Below are 12,150 nucleotides of genomic sequence, written 5' to 3' on the forward strand. Positions count from 1 at the left end.
CCAGAAGCTCCCCTGGAAGCTCCTCTTCACCCATGGGAATGCCCGTTGTCCTGCCTCCATGTGGATTTCGCAGGGCATTTCCAGAGGGCAATGTACCTACTGATCGTAGACGCGCACTTTAATTGGATGGATGTACACCGGATGATAATGACTACATCGCCTGCCACCACCAAACGGCTCCACTAGCGTTCACGGACTCCGGAGGTCCTCATGTCGGACAATGGCACCGTGTTTACTAGTTTGGATTTTGCAAATTTTTTGAAGCAAGGTGGGGTCTGTCATGCCTGCACCCTGCCTTATCACCCATCCTCAAATGGGTTGGCAAAATGTGCCATACAATCAAACTTGGGACCATGGGCTCACCAAAAGCCCACCTCACCCATTTTCTATTCTATTGTAGGACCACGTCGCACTCTACCACCAGGGTGGCGCCTGCAGAGCTTTTGATGTGTCATTGCCTGCGTACATGGTTGAGCCTTGTTTTGCCAGACATCGGGAATAGGATCCGTGTCCAGCAGGAATGGACCGAAGCGAGACAATCCTGTGAGCGGAATTTTATTGACGGGGCATTATTCATTCTGGGAACGGTCATAAAACACCCCAAGACGGTCTCGTACACGGTATGGGTGCAAGGGAAGGTCTCAAATAGGCATGCGGACCATCTCCAGGGACGCTGGGTGGAAGGGGTACCCGAGGACCGACCACCGATCCCGAGCCCAGTGGTGCCCCTCCCATCGGAGGGTTGCCGGTGGTACCCAGCGAGGTGGCTGGACCCTGTGACCGAGAAATTCAGGGATGGACCAGGAGTCAGACATGGAGTTTACATGGAGGTCAAGGGGTAACCGCTGAACAAATGGCAGTGGAACCTCCCAGATGTTAGACCAGGAAGCGATGCTCCCCGATCCATTACACCTCTCTGATCCTGGAACGGCGGGTGGCAGATAATCAGCCTTTGGCGAAGGGGGGGGGGGGGGTAGAAGGGGTGTTGTATCCTTACAGGAGGCCCAGGGATCTGCAACATCAGAGTCCCTGATCCTCACCTGAGTACCATCTCCCCAGAGGAGGGGGCGGGACTAACCCCTCTGTTCCTCAGAATGCTTGATCATTTACAATCTGAAAGGAATATCAGTGGTAAATTCTTGGACGTTATTTATATCAGACGAACTCCCCGCCATGTAAGAGTAAAATGAAGAATTAACCGTTAGTGTAGTGTGGGGTTGTTGGGGAATGCATTGCAGCGCAAGTATCTTTAATCTTGTCTGCTGCTGTGCTTCAGGCGATTCTCTCTTTCCAACAAGCAATGGGTCCACCCGTCAGTGCGATTTATCTCTAACCTCACCCTGAAAGACCACGTCATGTGCAAAACTGAAATGTGCACCTAGTACCGGGACAGAGTGAAACAATCCTCAAGGAATTTCGATCTGTTGCCGCCAAATTGGAAAGCAATGATCCTTTACCTCATGGTCTCTTAACATCCCGTGACAACTCACCTGAACCGGGGGATAAAGGCTTCCCGACAGACTGACAGACAAACCCTTTCCTTCATGTAACGCCCCCCAAAGCCGGTAGCTTCTAATACACGTGTTTTTAGGGGTATAAAATCTATGTACCCAATTGTGAAACATGAGGTGCTGAAAAAAAAGTGATGCACTTCCCAAGGAAGGCTAATAGAATTCAAAAAGGTTATTTTTAATTTGCTCACGATCTGGACTTCACTTGAACTGAAAAAAAAATCGAAATATAGAAAAAAGATGTGTTATTATCGCTTGTGATATATTTGTCAAGCGGAAGTGCACTTTAATCAAAAATATTAGCATTGTTTTCCCGGGGTCTTCCTTTTGTATTCTCCTGATTTCTAACGCATCGCAGCAGCAAGATATCGCCTGAATGCAGAATCTTCAGAAATGAAAAGAAGAAAGGAATTGAATTAGAAACATCGCCGGCCTAATTCTTCACCGTTTTCCTAATCCTTGTGCAGTTTCAAATTTTTGGTATATGAATGGTTTCTGCTATCACGGCGCCTGTCCCTCTGCTACTGAGGCAGACCTGGTTGTAACCCTGGAATGGAATCTGATGCCTAATTAGGAAGATCTGAATAAATATAAAATAAATAGCTATGTTAATAACAAGACCGCAGACGTGGCCGTGTAACTCTGTGTATATGGACGCAGTATGGATATGTTTTAATTATCTTTGTGTAAATGTCATCTGTAGAGTTACATTTCCTCTATTTTCTTTTTGTGCTTAAACATTGACCATCACGAACGCTGGAAAAACTCTTTCTCCCTCTTGATGTTCCGTTTCGCTGCCTGAATGTGGTATGAACATGCTTTGTGTTTGTTAGACTCCTCAGATTATTGGATTGCTATTTTTAGAAAGCTCAAGCCGTGTGTTGCCACTAGTGCGAGCTCGGATCACATCTCGGTGGCAGACTGGGTTTTCTAAACATTAACCGTCTCCCTTCCTCATCCTGCACCCGAGGAACATGGCGGGTTAGACTGGATCGCAGCTCAGCTCAGCCTCTCACTCAACTGGGCGATCTTTGACAGACGGGGTTTAAATCGCTGCCCAAAAATAAGGTCAGTCCTGGCTCCGATGTCCATCTAATCCTGTAACGATAGTGTGACCCTCCGGTTAGAAGATCGCCTTCGATCAAGAGTTGGGAGTGGTAGAAGGCGAAATATTCCAAACACCATCGCAAAAGTAATATAAATTGTAACACTTCCCAGCAAACTAGGTCTTCAGCAATACCAAGGAGCGTTTCCACTGACAGACTGCGCTTTATATCAATGCAACACACACACAAACATTATTGCAGATTCGCTGATCATCACAAGTGCAAGTTGTAGCTATGTCAGTGAAATAGATTGAGTGCTACACTCAAATCAAAAACAATGTAATTCAGGCGAGTTGGCGAATACTTGAGTGCAATATGCTGAGGGAATAATAATCAGTACTCTCCCCAGTAACCTTCGTTTCGCTCAGTTTTTCGTTTGCACTATTTGGTGTGCGATGAGTTTGTATCGTGTCAGTTTCATACAGGTGGGCATTTCATCCTCCACTGCTGGAACCTGCATCCATATTTCATATGCGGTATTGTGACGTATAAACAAATAGTTTATTTGATGTAAATGCGCTTTTTGTTACGCCTGCTGGTCATTTTTGTAACTGGTTCGACAAATTATCACATATCGTTCTATGCTGTGATTTACTGACTCATGGCGAAAAATGCCACTTCGCGGCACAAATGATAGATCGCGAGTTTAATTTAGATTGGGTAAGAACTTAATCTACACTTTTATCGATATCACGTTCGAGTTAGGAAACGCCCATATACACCTGGCTGACATACACCTGTGGGTGTGCATTTTAAGAATTCTGATGCGCTGTATTTTCTAAATGAAATCTTTGGAAACTAGTCACTCGGTTTGGAATAACATGCTGATTCCCCCAGTGCTATAATAGCTTGACCAATTCGGCTTGTTTACCAAGCTAACATCGTACATGAAGGGGTGATGGAAAGGGTGTGATTACTGATGCTACTAGGATTAAAAGGTGTATGTCATACTCGGAGGGCATCTCATTATATTTGAATGAGAACTATTTGATTATTAAACTCAAAGGCGCCATATGCATCTAATCACCAACTATCGAGAACCGACTTAAACTGAAATGCAATGTATTGTAAAATACACTTCTGTCTCCTGACTGGGTGGGTTGTATTATCTTTTATTATTTTTATTTTCTTTAAAAACATTTTATTAAGGTATTTATGGTTTATAACAATAAACAATATAAATACAAATGCAAACATAGTTCAGTGCGTAACCCATCCCTCCATCTCCCACTGTTCCCGCCTTCTCTAAACACGAAATAGCCTAACTTCCCACTACCCACCTTACCCCCTTCGTATTGAATCTGCTGACAGTTTAGTTTTCTCTGAAGAAGTCGATAAACGGCTGCCACCTCCGAACGAACCCTAACGTTGATCCTCTCAGGGCGAACTTAATTTTGTCAAGCCTAAGAAACCCAGCCATATCACTGGCCCAAACTCCTGATTTTGGGGGCTTCTAGTCCCTCCATGCTAGCAATATCCGTCTCCGGGCTACCAAGGAGGCAAAGGCCAAAACGTCAACCTCTCTCGCCCCCTGGAATCCCGGATCTCCGACACGCCAAAAATCGCCACTCCTGAACTCGGCGCCACCCTCGTTTTTAGCACCGTGGACATGACATCCGCAAATCCCTGCCACTATCCCTTAAGCTTTGGGCATGCGCAAAACAGGTGGACATGGTTTGTGGACCCTCCCGCGCACATCACACACCTGTCTTCCACCCCAAAGAACTTGCTCATCTGGGCCACCGTCATGTGTGCCCGGTGAACCACCTTGAATTGTATCAGGCTGAGCCTGGCACAAAATGAGGACGTGTTGACACTGCTCAGAGCATCCTCTCACAGACCCGCCTCTACCTCCCAGCTCATCTTCTCATTTATGCTTAAGCTCACCTATCTGGGTTTCCTCCCACTCCAGAAGTTCTTTATATATTTACAAAACCTTCGCCTCCCCCACGCCCTTGTAGAAACTACCTTGTCCTGTATCCCCTGTGGCAGTAGGAGTGGAAAGGTCGCAACCTGCCTTCGCACAAAATCTCTTATCTGCAGATATTGAAACCCATTCCCTCCCGGCAATTCAAACTCCTCCTCCAAATCCTCTAAACATGGAAAGCTCCCATCAATAAATAGATCCCCCAGCCTCTCGATCTCTGCTCTTTGCCACCTCTGAAACCCCCCATCCAGCCTCCCCGGGACAAACCGATGGTTGCCACAAATTGGAGCCCACACCGACGCTCCCTCCACTCCTATATGCTTCCGCCACTGCCCCCAAACTTTCAGAACCGCCATTACCACCGGGCTTGTGGAGTACCGGGCCGTCGAGAATGGCAGAGGAGCCGTTACCAATGCCCTCAAACTTGTGCCCTTCCACTACCTGCTACCGCACCGACCCTTCCCCCATTACAAACAAAGAGAACAAAGAACAAAGAAATGTACAGCACAGGAACAGGCCCTTCGGCCCTCCAAGCCCGTGCCGACCATGTTGCCCGACTAAACTACAATCTTCTACACTTCCTGGGTCCGTATCCTTCTATGCCCATCCTATTCATATATTTGTCAAGATGCCCCTTAAATGTCCCTATCGTCCCTGCTTCCACTACCTCCTCCGGTAGCGAGTTCCAGGCACCCACTACCCTCTGCGTAAAAAACTTGCCTCGTACATCTACTCTAAACCTTGCCCCTCTCACCTTAAACCTATGCCCCCTAGTAATTGACCCCTCTACCCTGGGGAAAAGCCTCTGACTATCCACTCTGTCTATGCCCCTCATAATTTTGTAGACCTCTATCAGGTCTCCCCTCAACCTCCTTCGTTCCAGTGAGAACAAACCGAGTTTATTCAACCGCTCCTCATAGCTAATGCCCTCCATACCAGGCAACATTCTGGTAAATCTCTTCTGCACCCTCTCTAAAGCCTCCACATCCTTCTGGTAGTGTGGCGACCAGAATTGAACACTACACTCCAAGTGTGGCCTAACTAAGGTTCTATACAGCTGCAACATGACTTGCCAATTCTTATACTCAATGCCCCGGCCACTGAAGGCAAGCATGCCGTATGCCTTCTTGACTACCTTCTCCACCTGTGTTGCCCCTTTCAGTGACCTGTGGACCTGTACTCCTAGATCTCTTTGACTTTCAATACTCTTGAGGGTTCTACCATTCACTGTATATTCCCTACCTGCATTAGCCCTTCCAAAATGCATTACCTCACATTTGTCCGGATTAAACTCCATCTGCCATCTCTCCGCCCAAGTCTCCAGACAATCTAAATCCTGCTGTATCCTCCGACAGTCCTCATCGCTATCCGCAATTCCACCAACCTTTGTGTCGTCTGCAAACTTACTAATCAGACCAGTTACATTTTCCTCCAAATCATTTATATATACTACAAAGAGCAAAGGTCCCAGCACTGATCCCTGTGGAACACCACTGGTCACAGCCCTCCAATTAGAAAAGCATCCCTCCATTGCTACTCTGTGCCTTCTATGGCCTAGCCAGTTCTGTATCCACCTTGCCAGCTCACCCCTGATCCCATGTGACTTCACCTTTTGTGCTAGTCTACCATGAGGGACCTTGTCAAAGGCCTTACTGAAGTCCATATAGACAACATCTACTGCCCTACCTGCATCAATCATCTTAGTGACCTCCTCGAAAAACTCTATCAAGTTAGTGAGACACGACCTCCCCTTCACAAAACCGTGCTGCCTCTCACTAATACGTCCATTTGCTTCCAAATGGGAGTAGATCCTGTCTCCAAGAATTCTCTCCAGTAATTTCCCTACCACTGAAGTAAGGCTCACCGGCCTGTAGTTCCCGGGATTATCCTTGCTACCCTTCCTAAACAGAGGAACAACATTGGCTATTCTCCAGTCCTCCGGGACATCCCCTGAAGACAGCGAGGATCCAAAAATTTCTGTCAAGGCCTCAGCAATTTCCTCTCCAGCCTCCTTCAGTATTCTGGGGTAGATCCCATCAGGCCCTGGGGACTTATCTACCTTAATATTTTTTAAGACACCCAACACCTCGTCTTTTTGGATCACAATGTGACCCAGGCTATCTACACCCCCTTCTCCAGACTCAACATCTACCAATTCCTTCTCTTTGGTGAATACTGATGCAAAGTATTCATTTAGTACCTCGCCCATTTCCTCTGGCTCCACACATAGATTCCCTTGCCTATCCTTCAGTGGGCCAACCCTTTCCCTGGCTACCCTCTTGCTTTTTATGTACGCGTAAAAAGCCTTGGGATTTTCCTTAACCCTATTTGCCAATGACTTTTCGTGACCCCTTCTAGCCCTCCTGACTCCTTGCTTAAGTTCCTTCCTACTTTCCTTATATTCCATGCAGGCTTCGTCTGTTCCCAGCCTTTTAGCCCTGACAAATGCCTCCTTTTTCTTTTTGACGAGGCCTACAATATCACTCGTCATCCAAGGTTCCCGAAAATTGCCGTATTTATCTTTCTTCCTCACAGGAACATGCCGGTCCTGTATTCCTTTCAACTGCCACTTGAAAGCCTCCCACATGTCAGATGTTGATTTGCCCTCAAACATCCGCCCCCAATCTATGTTCTTCAGTACCCGCCTAATATTGTTATAATTAGCCTTCCCCCAATTTAGCACATTCATCCTCGGACCACTCTTATCCTTGTCCACCAGTACTTTAAAACTTACTGAATTGTGGTCACTGTTACCGAAATGCTCCCCTACTGAAACATCTACCACCTGGCCGGGCTCATTCCCCAATACCAGGTCCAGTACCGCCCCTTCCCTAGTTGGACTGTCTTCATATTGTTTTAAGAAGCCCTCCTGGATGTTCCTTACAAACTCCGCCCCGTCTAAGCCCCTGGCACTAAGTGAGTCCCAGTCAATATTGGGGAAGTTGAAGTCTCCCATCACCACAACCCCGTTGTTTTTACTCTTTTCCAAAATCTGTCTACCTATCTGCTCCTCTATCTCCCGCTGGCTGTTGGGAGGCCTGTAGTATACCCCCAACATTGTGACTGCACCCTTCTTATTCCTGATCTCTACCCATATAGCCTCACTGCCCTCTGAGATGTCCTCTCGCAGTACAGCTGTGATATTCTCCCGAACAAGTAGCGCAACTCCCCCTCTATCCCGCCTGAAACATCTAAATCCTGGAACGTTTAGCTGCCAATCCTGCCCTTCCCTCAACCAGGTCTCTGTAATGGCAACAACATCATAGTTCCAAGTACTAATCCAAGCTCTAAGTTCATCTGCCTTACCCGTAATGCTCCTTGCATTAAAACATATGCACTTCAGGCCACCAGACCCGCTGTGTTCAGCAACTTCTCCCTGTCTGCTCTGCCTCAGAGCCACACTGTCCCAATTCCCTAGTTCTCCCTCAATGCTCTCACCTTCTGACCTATTGCTCCCGTGCCCACCCCCCTGCCATACTAGTTTAAACCCTCCCGTGTGACACTAGCAAACCTCGCGGCCAGGATATTCATGCCTCTCCGGTTTAGATGCAACCCGTCCTTCTTATACAGGTCACACCTGCCCCGGAAGAGCTCCCAGTGGTCCAGATAATGGAAACCCTCCGTCCTACACCAGCTGTTTAGCCACGTGTTTAGCTGCTCTATCTTCCTATTTCTAGCCTCACTGGCACGTGACACAGGGAGTAATCCCGAGATTACAACCCTCGAGGTCCTGTCTTTTAACTTTCTGCCTAGCTCCCTGAACTCCTGCTGCAGGACCTCATGCCCCTTCCTGCCTATGTCGTTAGCACCAATATGTACAACGACCTCTGCCTGTTTGCCCTCCCCCTTCAGGATGCCCTCTACCCGTTCGGAGACATCCTGGACCCTGGCACCAGGGAGGCAACATACCATCCTGGAGTCTCTTTCACGTCCACAGAAGCGCCTATCTGTGCCCCTGACTATAGAGTCCCCTATTACTATTACTCTTCTGCGCTTTGACCCTCCCTTCTGAACATCAGAGCCAGCCGTGGTGCCACTGCTCTGGCTGCTGCTGTTTTCCCCTGATAGGCTATCCCCCCCGACAGTATCCAAAGGGGTATATCTGTTCGAGAGGGGGACAACCACAGGGGATTCCTGCACTGACTGCCTGCCCTTTCTGGTGGTCACCCATTTCTCTGCCTGCACCTTGGGTGTGACCACATTTACAGAACTGCGATCTATGACGCTTTCCGCCACCTGCATGCTCATAAGTGCATCCAATTGCTGCTCCAACCGAACCATGCGGTCTGTGAGGAGCTGCAGTTGGGTACACTTTCTGCAGATGAAGCCATCCGGGACGCTGGAAGCCTCCCGGACCTGCCACATCTCACAGTCAGAGCACAGCACCCCTCTAACTGACATTGCGTCAATTAATTAAAATTAAAATTTGTCTTTTTTAAAAAAATATTTTTTTTTAAATTTCAAAGTTACTGTCAACTATCTGTTTCCTAGCACTAGGTTTCTAATAGAAATGCGATAGCTAACTATAGTACTCTCCGATCTCTGGCTTAGATATCCCTCTAAATTATAATTAAGTTATTATGTTTAATTAGTTACCAAATACTCAAATTTTTTTAAATTTAGTGTAGAATCCCAACCAGCCACTCTGGCCACAGCTTTTCTGTGATGTCACTTCAGTTTCCCCCTGACACACACAATTTGAAAAAAGGTATAAAAGTAAAAATAAGTAAAAATCACTTACTTACCTTCTTACCTTCTGAGTGTCTTAGATGTTCTCAGGTTCTCTCGCTGACAGAGACTGCTCCTCCACCTCCGAACCTTGACCTGCACAATGCTAATAATATAATAATAATATAATATGGCACTTACCTCACACCAATGGGTCTTATTATTAGGTTAGAGGAGGAGGGCGGGTGGGAGACACTACACGTGTAGTGTCTCGGGTTTCCTCTCCACCAGAATTTATTGGTTGGGGGGGGGGGGGGGGGGGGGGACTTCCCAGAGGTCCGCGGGTCGAACTTCCGGTTCCCGCCTTATATAAAATCAAATAAAACAGAAAAGAAATTCGGCTGCCGCCGAAATCCAAAGGGCTGCTCCTGTAAAGGTAAGTGGTTTTAAAGTCGCTACTCACCTCCCAGAAGGCCCCTGCACACCGCTGCCGCCGAAATCCAAAGGGCTGCTCCTGTAAAGGTAAGTGGTTTTAAAGTCGCTACTCACCTCCCAGAAGGCCCCTGCGCACCGCGGCCGCCAAAATCCAAAAGGCTGCTCCTGGAAAGGTAAGTGGTTTTAAAGTCGCTACTCACCTCCCAGAAGGCCCCTGCGCACCGCTGCCGCCGAAATCCAAAGGGCTGCTCCTGTAAAGGTAAGTGGTTTTAAAGTCGCTACTCACCTCTCAGAAGGCCCCTGCGCACCGCTGCCGCCGAAATCCAAAGGGATTACCCATTTCCAAATCATGCCTATATTTGCTGCCCAGTAATAGTTCCTAAAGTTCGGCAGTGCCAGCCCAACCCCTGCTCGGCTCCGCTGTAACAGCACTTTCTTTACTCGTGGGGTTTTACCCGCCCACACAAAACCAGAGATTACCCTATTCACTCGCTTAAAAAAGGCCTTTGGTATAAAAATAAGGAGGCACTGGAAAACAAACAGAAGTCTCGGGAGGACCGTCATTTTTACGGTCTGTACCCTCCCCGCCAGTGAAGCGGGAGCATGTCCCACCTCCAAAGGTCCTCCCTCATTTGTTCAACTAACTTGGTTAAGTTTAATTTATGTAACTGCTCCCATCCCCGTGCCACCTGAATTCCCAAGTAACGAAAACTCCCTCCCACCACTTTAAACGGCAGCTCCCCCAGTCTCCTCTCCTGACCCCTCACCTGGATCACAAAAACCTCATTTTTACCCATATTCAATTTGTCCCCCGAGAACCGGCCAAATTCCCCCCTCCCCCAGGACTAGCCCCTTCCAGTCCTTTGAAGTTCTCAGCGCCATCGCCAATGGCTCTATAGCCAATGCAAACAACAGTGGGAAGAGAGAACAGCCTTGCCTTGTCCCCCGGTGCAGTCTAAAGTAGTCTGAACTCACCCGGTTCGTCCTCACACTCGCCACTGGTGCCTGGTACAGCAACCGAACCCAGTCAATAAAGGCCTGCCCAACCCCAAACCGTCCATGTACCTCCCGCAAATAATTCCATTCCACCCGGTCGAAGGCCTATTCCACGTCCATTGTCATCACTACCTCCGCCTCCCTCCCCTCGGAGCACATTTCGGAGCCTTCTAACATTGGCTGTTAGCTGCCTGCCTTTAACAAGCCCCGTCTGGTCTTCCCCTATCATCCCCGGAACACAGTCCTTGAGGCCAAAATCTTGGCCAGCAATTTGGCATCGACATTCAGTCGGGAGATTAGTCTATATGACCCACATTGCTCTGGGTCCTTTTCCCGCTTCAGGATCAATGAGATCGAAGCCTGTGACATTGTTTGGGGAAGGACACCCCGTTCCCTAGCCTCATTAAATGCCCTCACCAGCAACGGGCCCAGGATCCCAGAAAACCTTGTGTAAAATTCCACAGGGTAGCCATCCGGTCCCGGGGCCTTGCCCGACTGCATGGCCTCCAATCCCTCTACTACTTCTACAATTCCGATTGGGGCTTCCAACCCCTCCAATGACCCTTCCTCCACCTTCGGAAACTTCAAACTTTACAAAATCTGCCTCATCCCCTCCACCCCAGCCGGGGATTCCAACTCATACAGCCGACTATAAAATTCCTTGAACACCCCGTTCACCCCCACTGGGTCCAAGACTGTGTTCCCCCCTCTGTCCTTCACTCTTCCTATCTCCATTGCCACCTCCCTCTTCCTCAGCTGGTGTTCTAGCATCCTGCTGGCCTTCTCCCCTACTCAAATAACCCCCCTCGCCTTCCTCAACTGCCCCACTGCCGTCCCTGTGGATAACAGACCAAACTCCATCTGCAGCTTCTGTCACTCTTTCAACAATCCCGCCCTCCGGGGCTTCAGAATACCTTCTGTCCACCTGGAGTATTTCCCTAACCAGCCTATCCATCTCTACTCGCTCCATCTTCTCCCTATGAGCCCATATCAAAATTAGCTCCCCCTAGACTGCCTTCAGTGCTTCCCATACCGTTGCTGCCGAAACTTCCCCCGTATCATTTATCTCCAAATAGTTCTGAATGGCCTCCCTCACAGTCCTACATTCAATCTCCATTGCAGGCGCTGACACCCCCTCCTTGCTCACCCGCAAATCCACCCAGAGCGGGGAATCGTCAGACGCAACAATCGCCAAATACTCGGTATCCACCATCCTCGCCAGTAAAAACCCTGTTCAAAATGAAAAAATCAATCCGGGAGTACACTTTATGTACGTGGGGAAGAAAAGAAAATTCCTTCGCTGTTGGCCATCCTCCATGGGTCCTATCCCCCTCCCCCCAGCTGTTCCATAAACCCCGTTAGTTCCTTCACCACGGCTGGCACACTCCCTGTCCTTGAACTTGACCGATCCAACCTCGGATCAATGACCGTATTGAAGTCCCTCCCCCATGATCAGCTTATGCGAGTCCAGGTCCGGAATCTTCTCCAACACCCACCTCACATACTT

General features: G+C 48.4%; 1 protein-coding gene across 2 annotated transcripts in view; it reads left to right on the top strand.

Moving 5' to 3' along the window:
- Positions 1 to 2,450: 2,450 nt before the first annotated feature.
- LOC140425184 (histone deacetylase 9-like) overlaps positions 2,451 to 12,150 on the top strand; it is a 1,432,561-nt gene continuing 1,422,861 nt past the window's right edge. For both annotated transcript variants that reach the window (XM_072509184.1, XM_072509182.1), the window contains exon 1: positions 2,451 to 2,579. The gene's annotated coding sequence lies outside the window, so the exon portion shown is untranslated. The remainder of the gene's footprint in view (positions 2,580 to 12,150) is intronic.

This window comes from Scyliorhinus torazame, chromosome 6 (genome assembly GCF_047496885.1).
Source record: "Scyliorhinus torazame isolate Kashiwa2021f chromosome 6, sScyTor2.1, whole genome shotgun sequence".
In the NCBI taxonomy this organism is placed as follows: domain Eukaryota; kingdom Metazoa; phylum Chordata; class Chondrichthyes; order Carcharhiniformes; family Scyliorhinidae; genus Scyliorhinus; species Scyliorhinus torazame.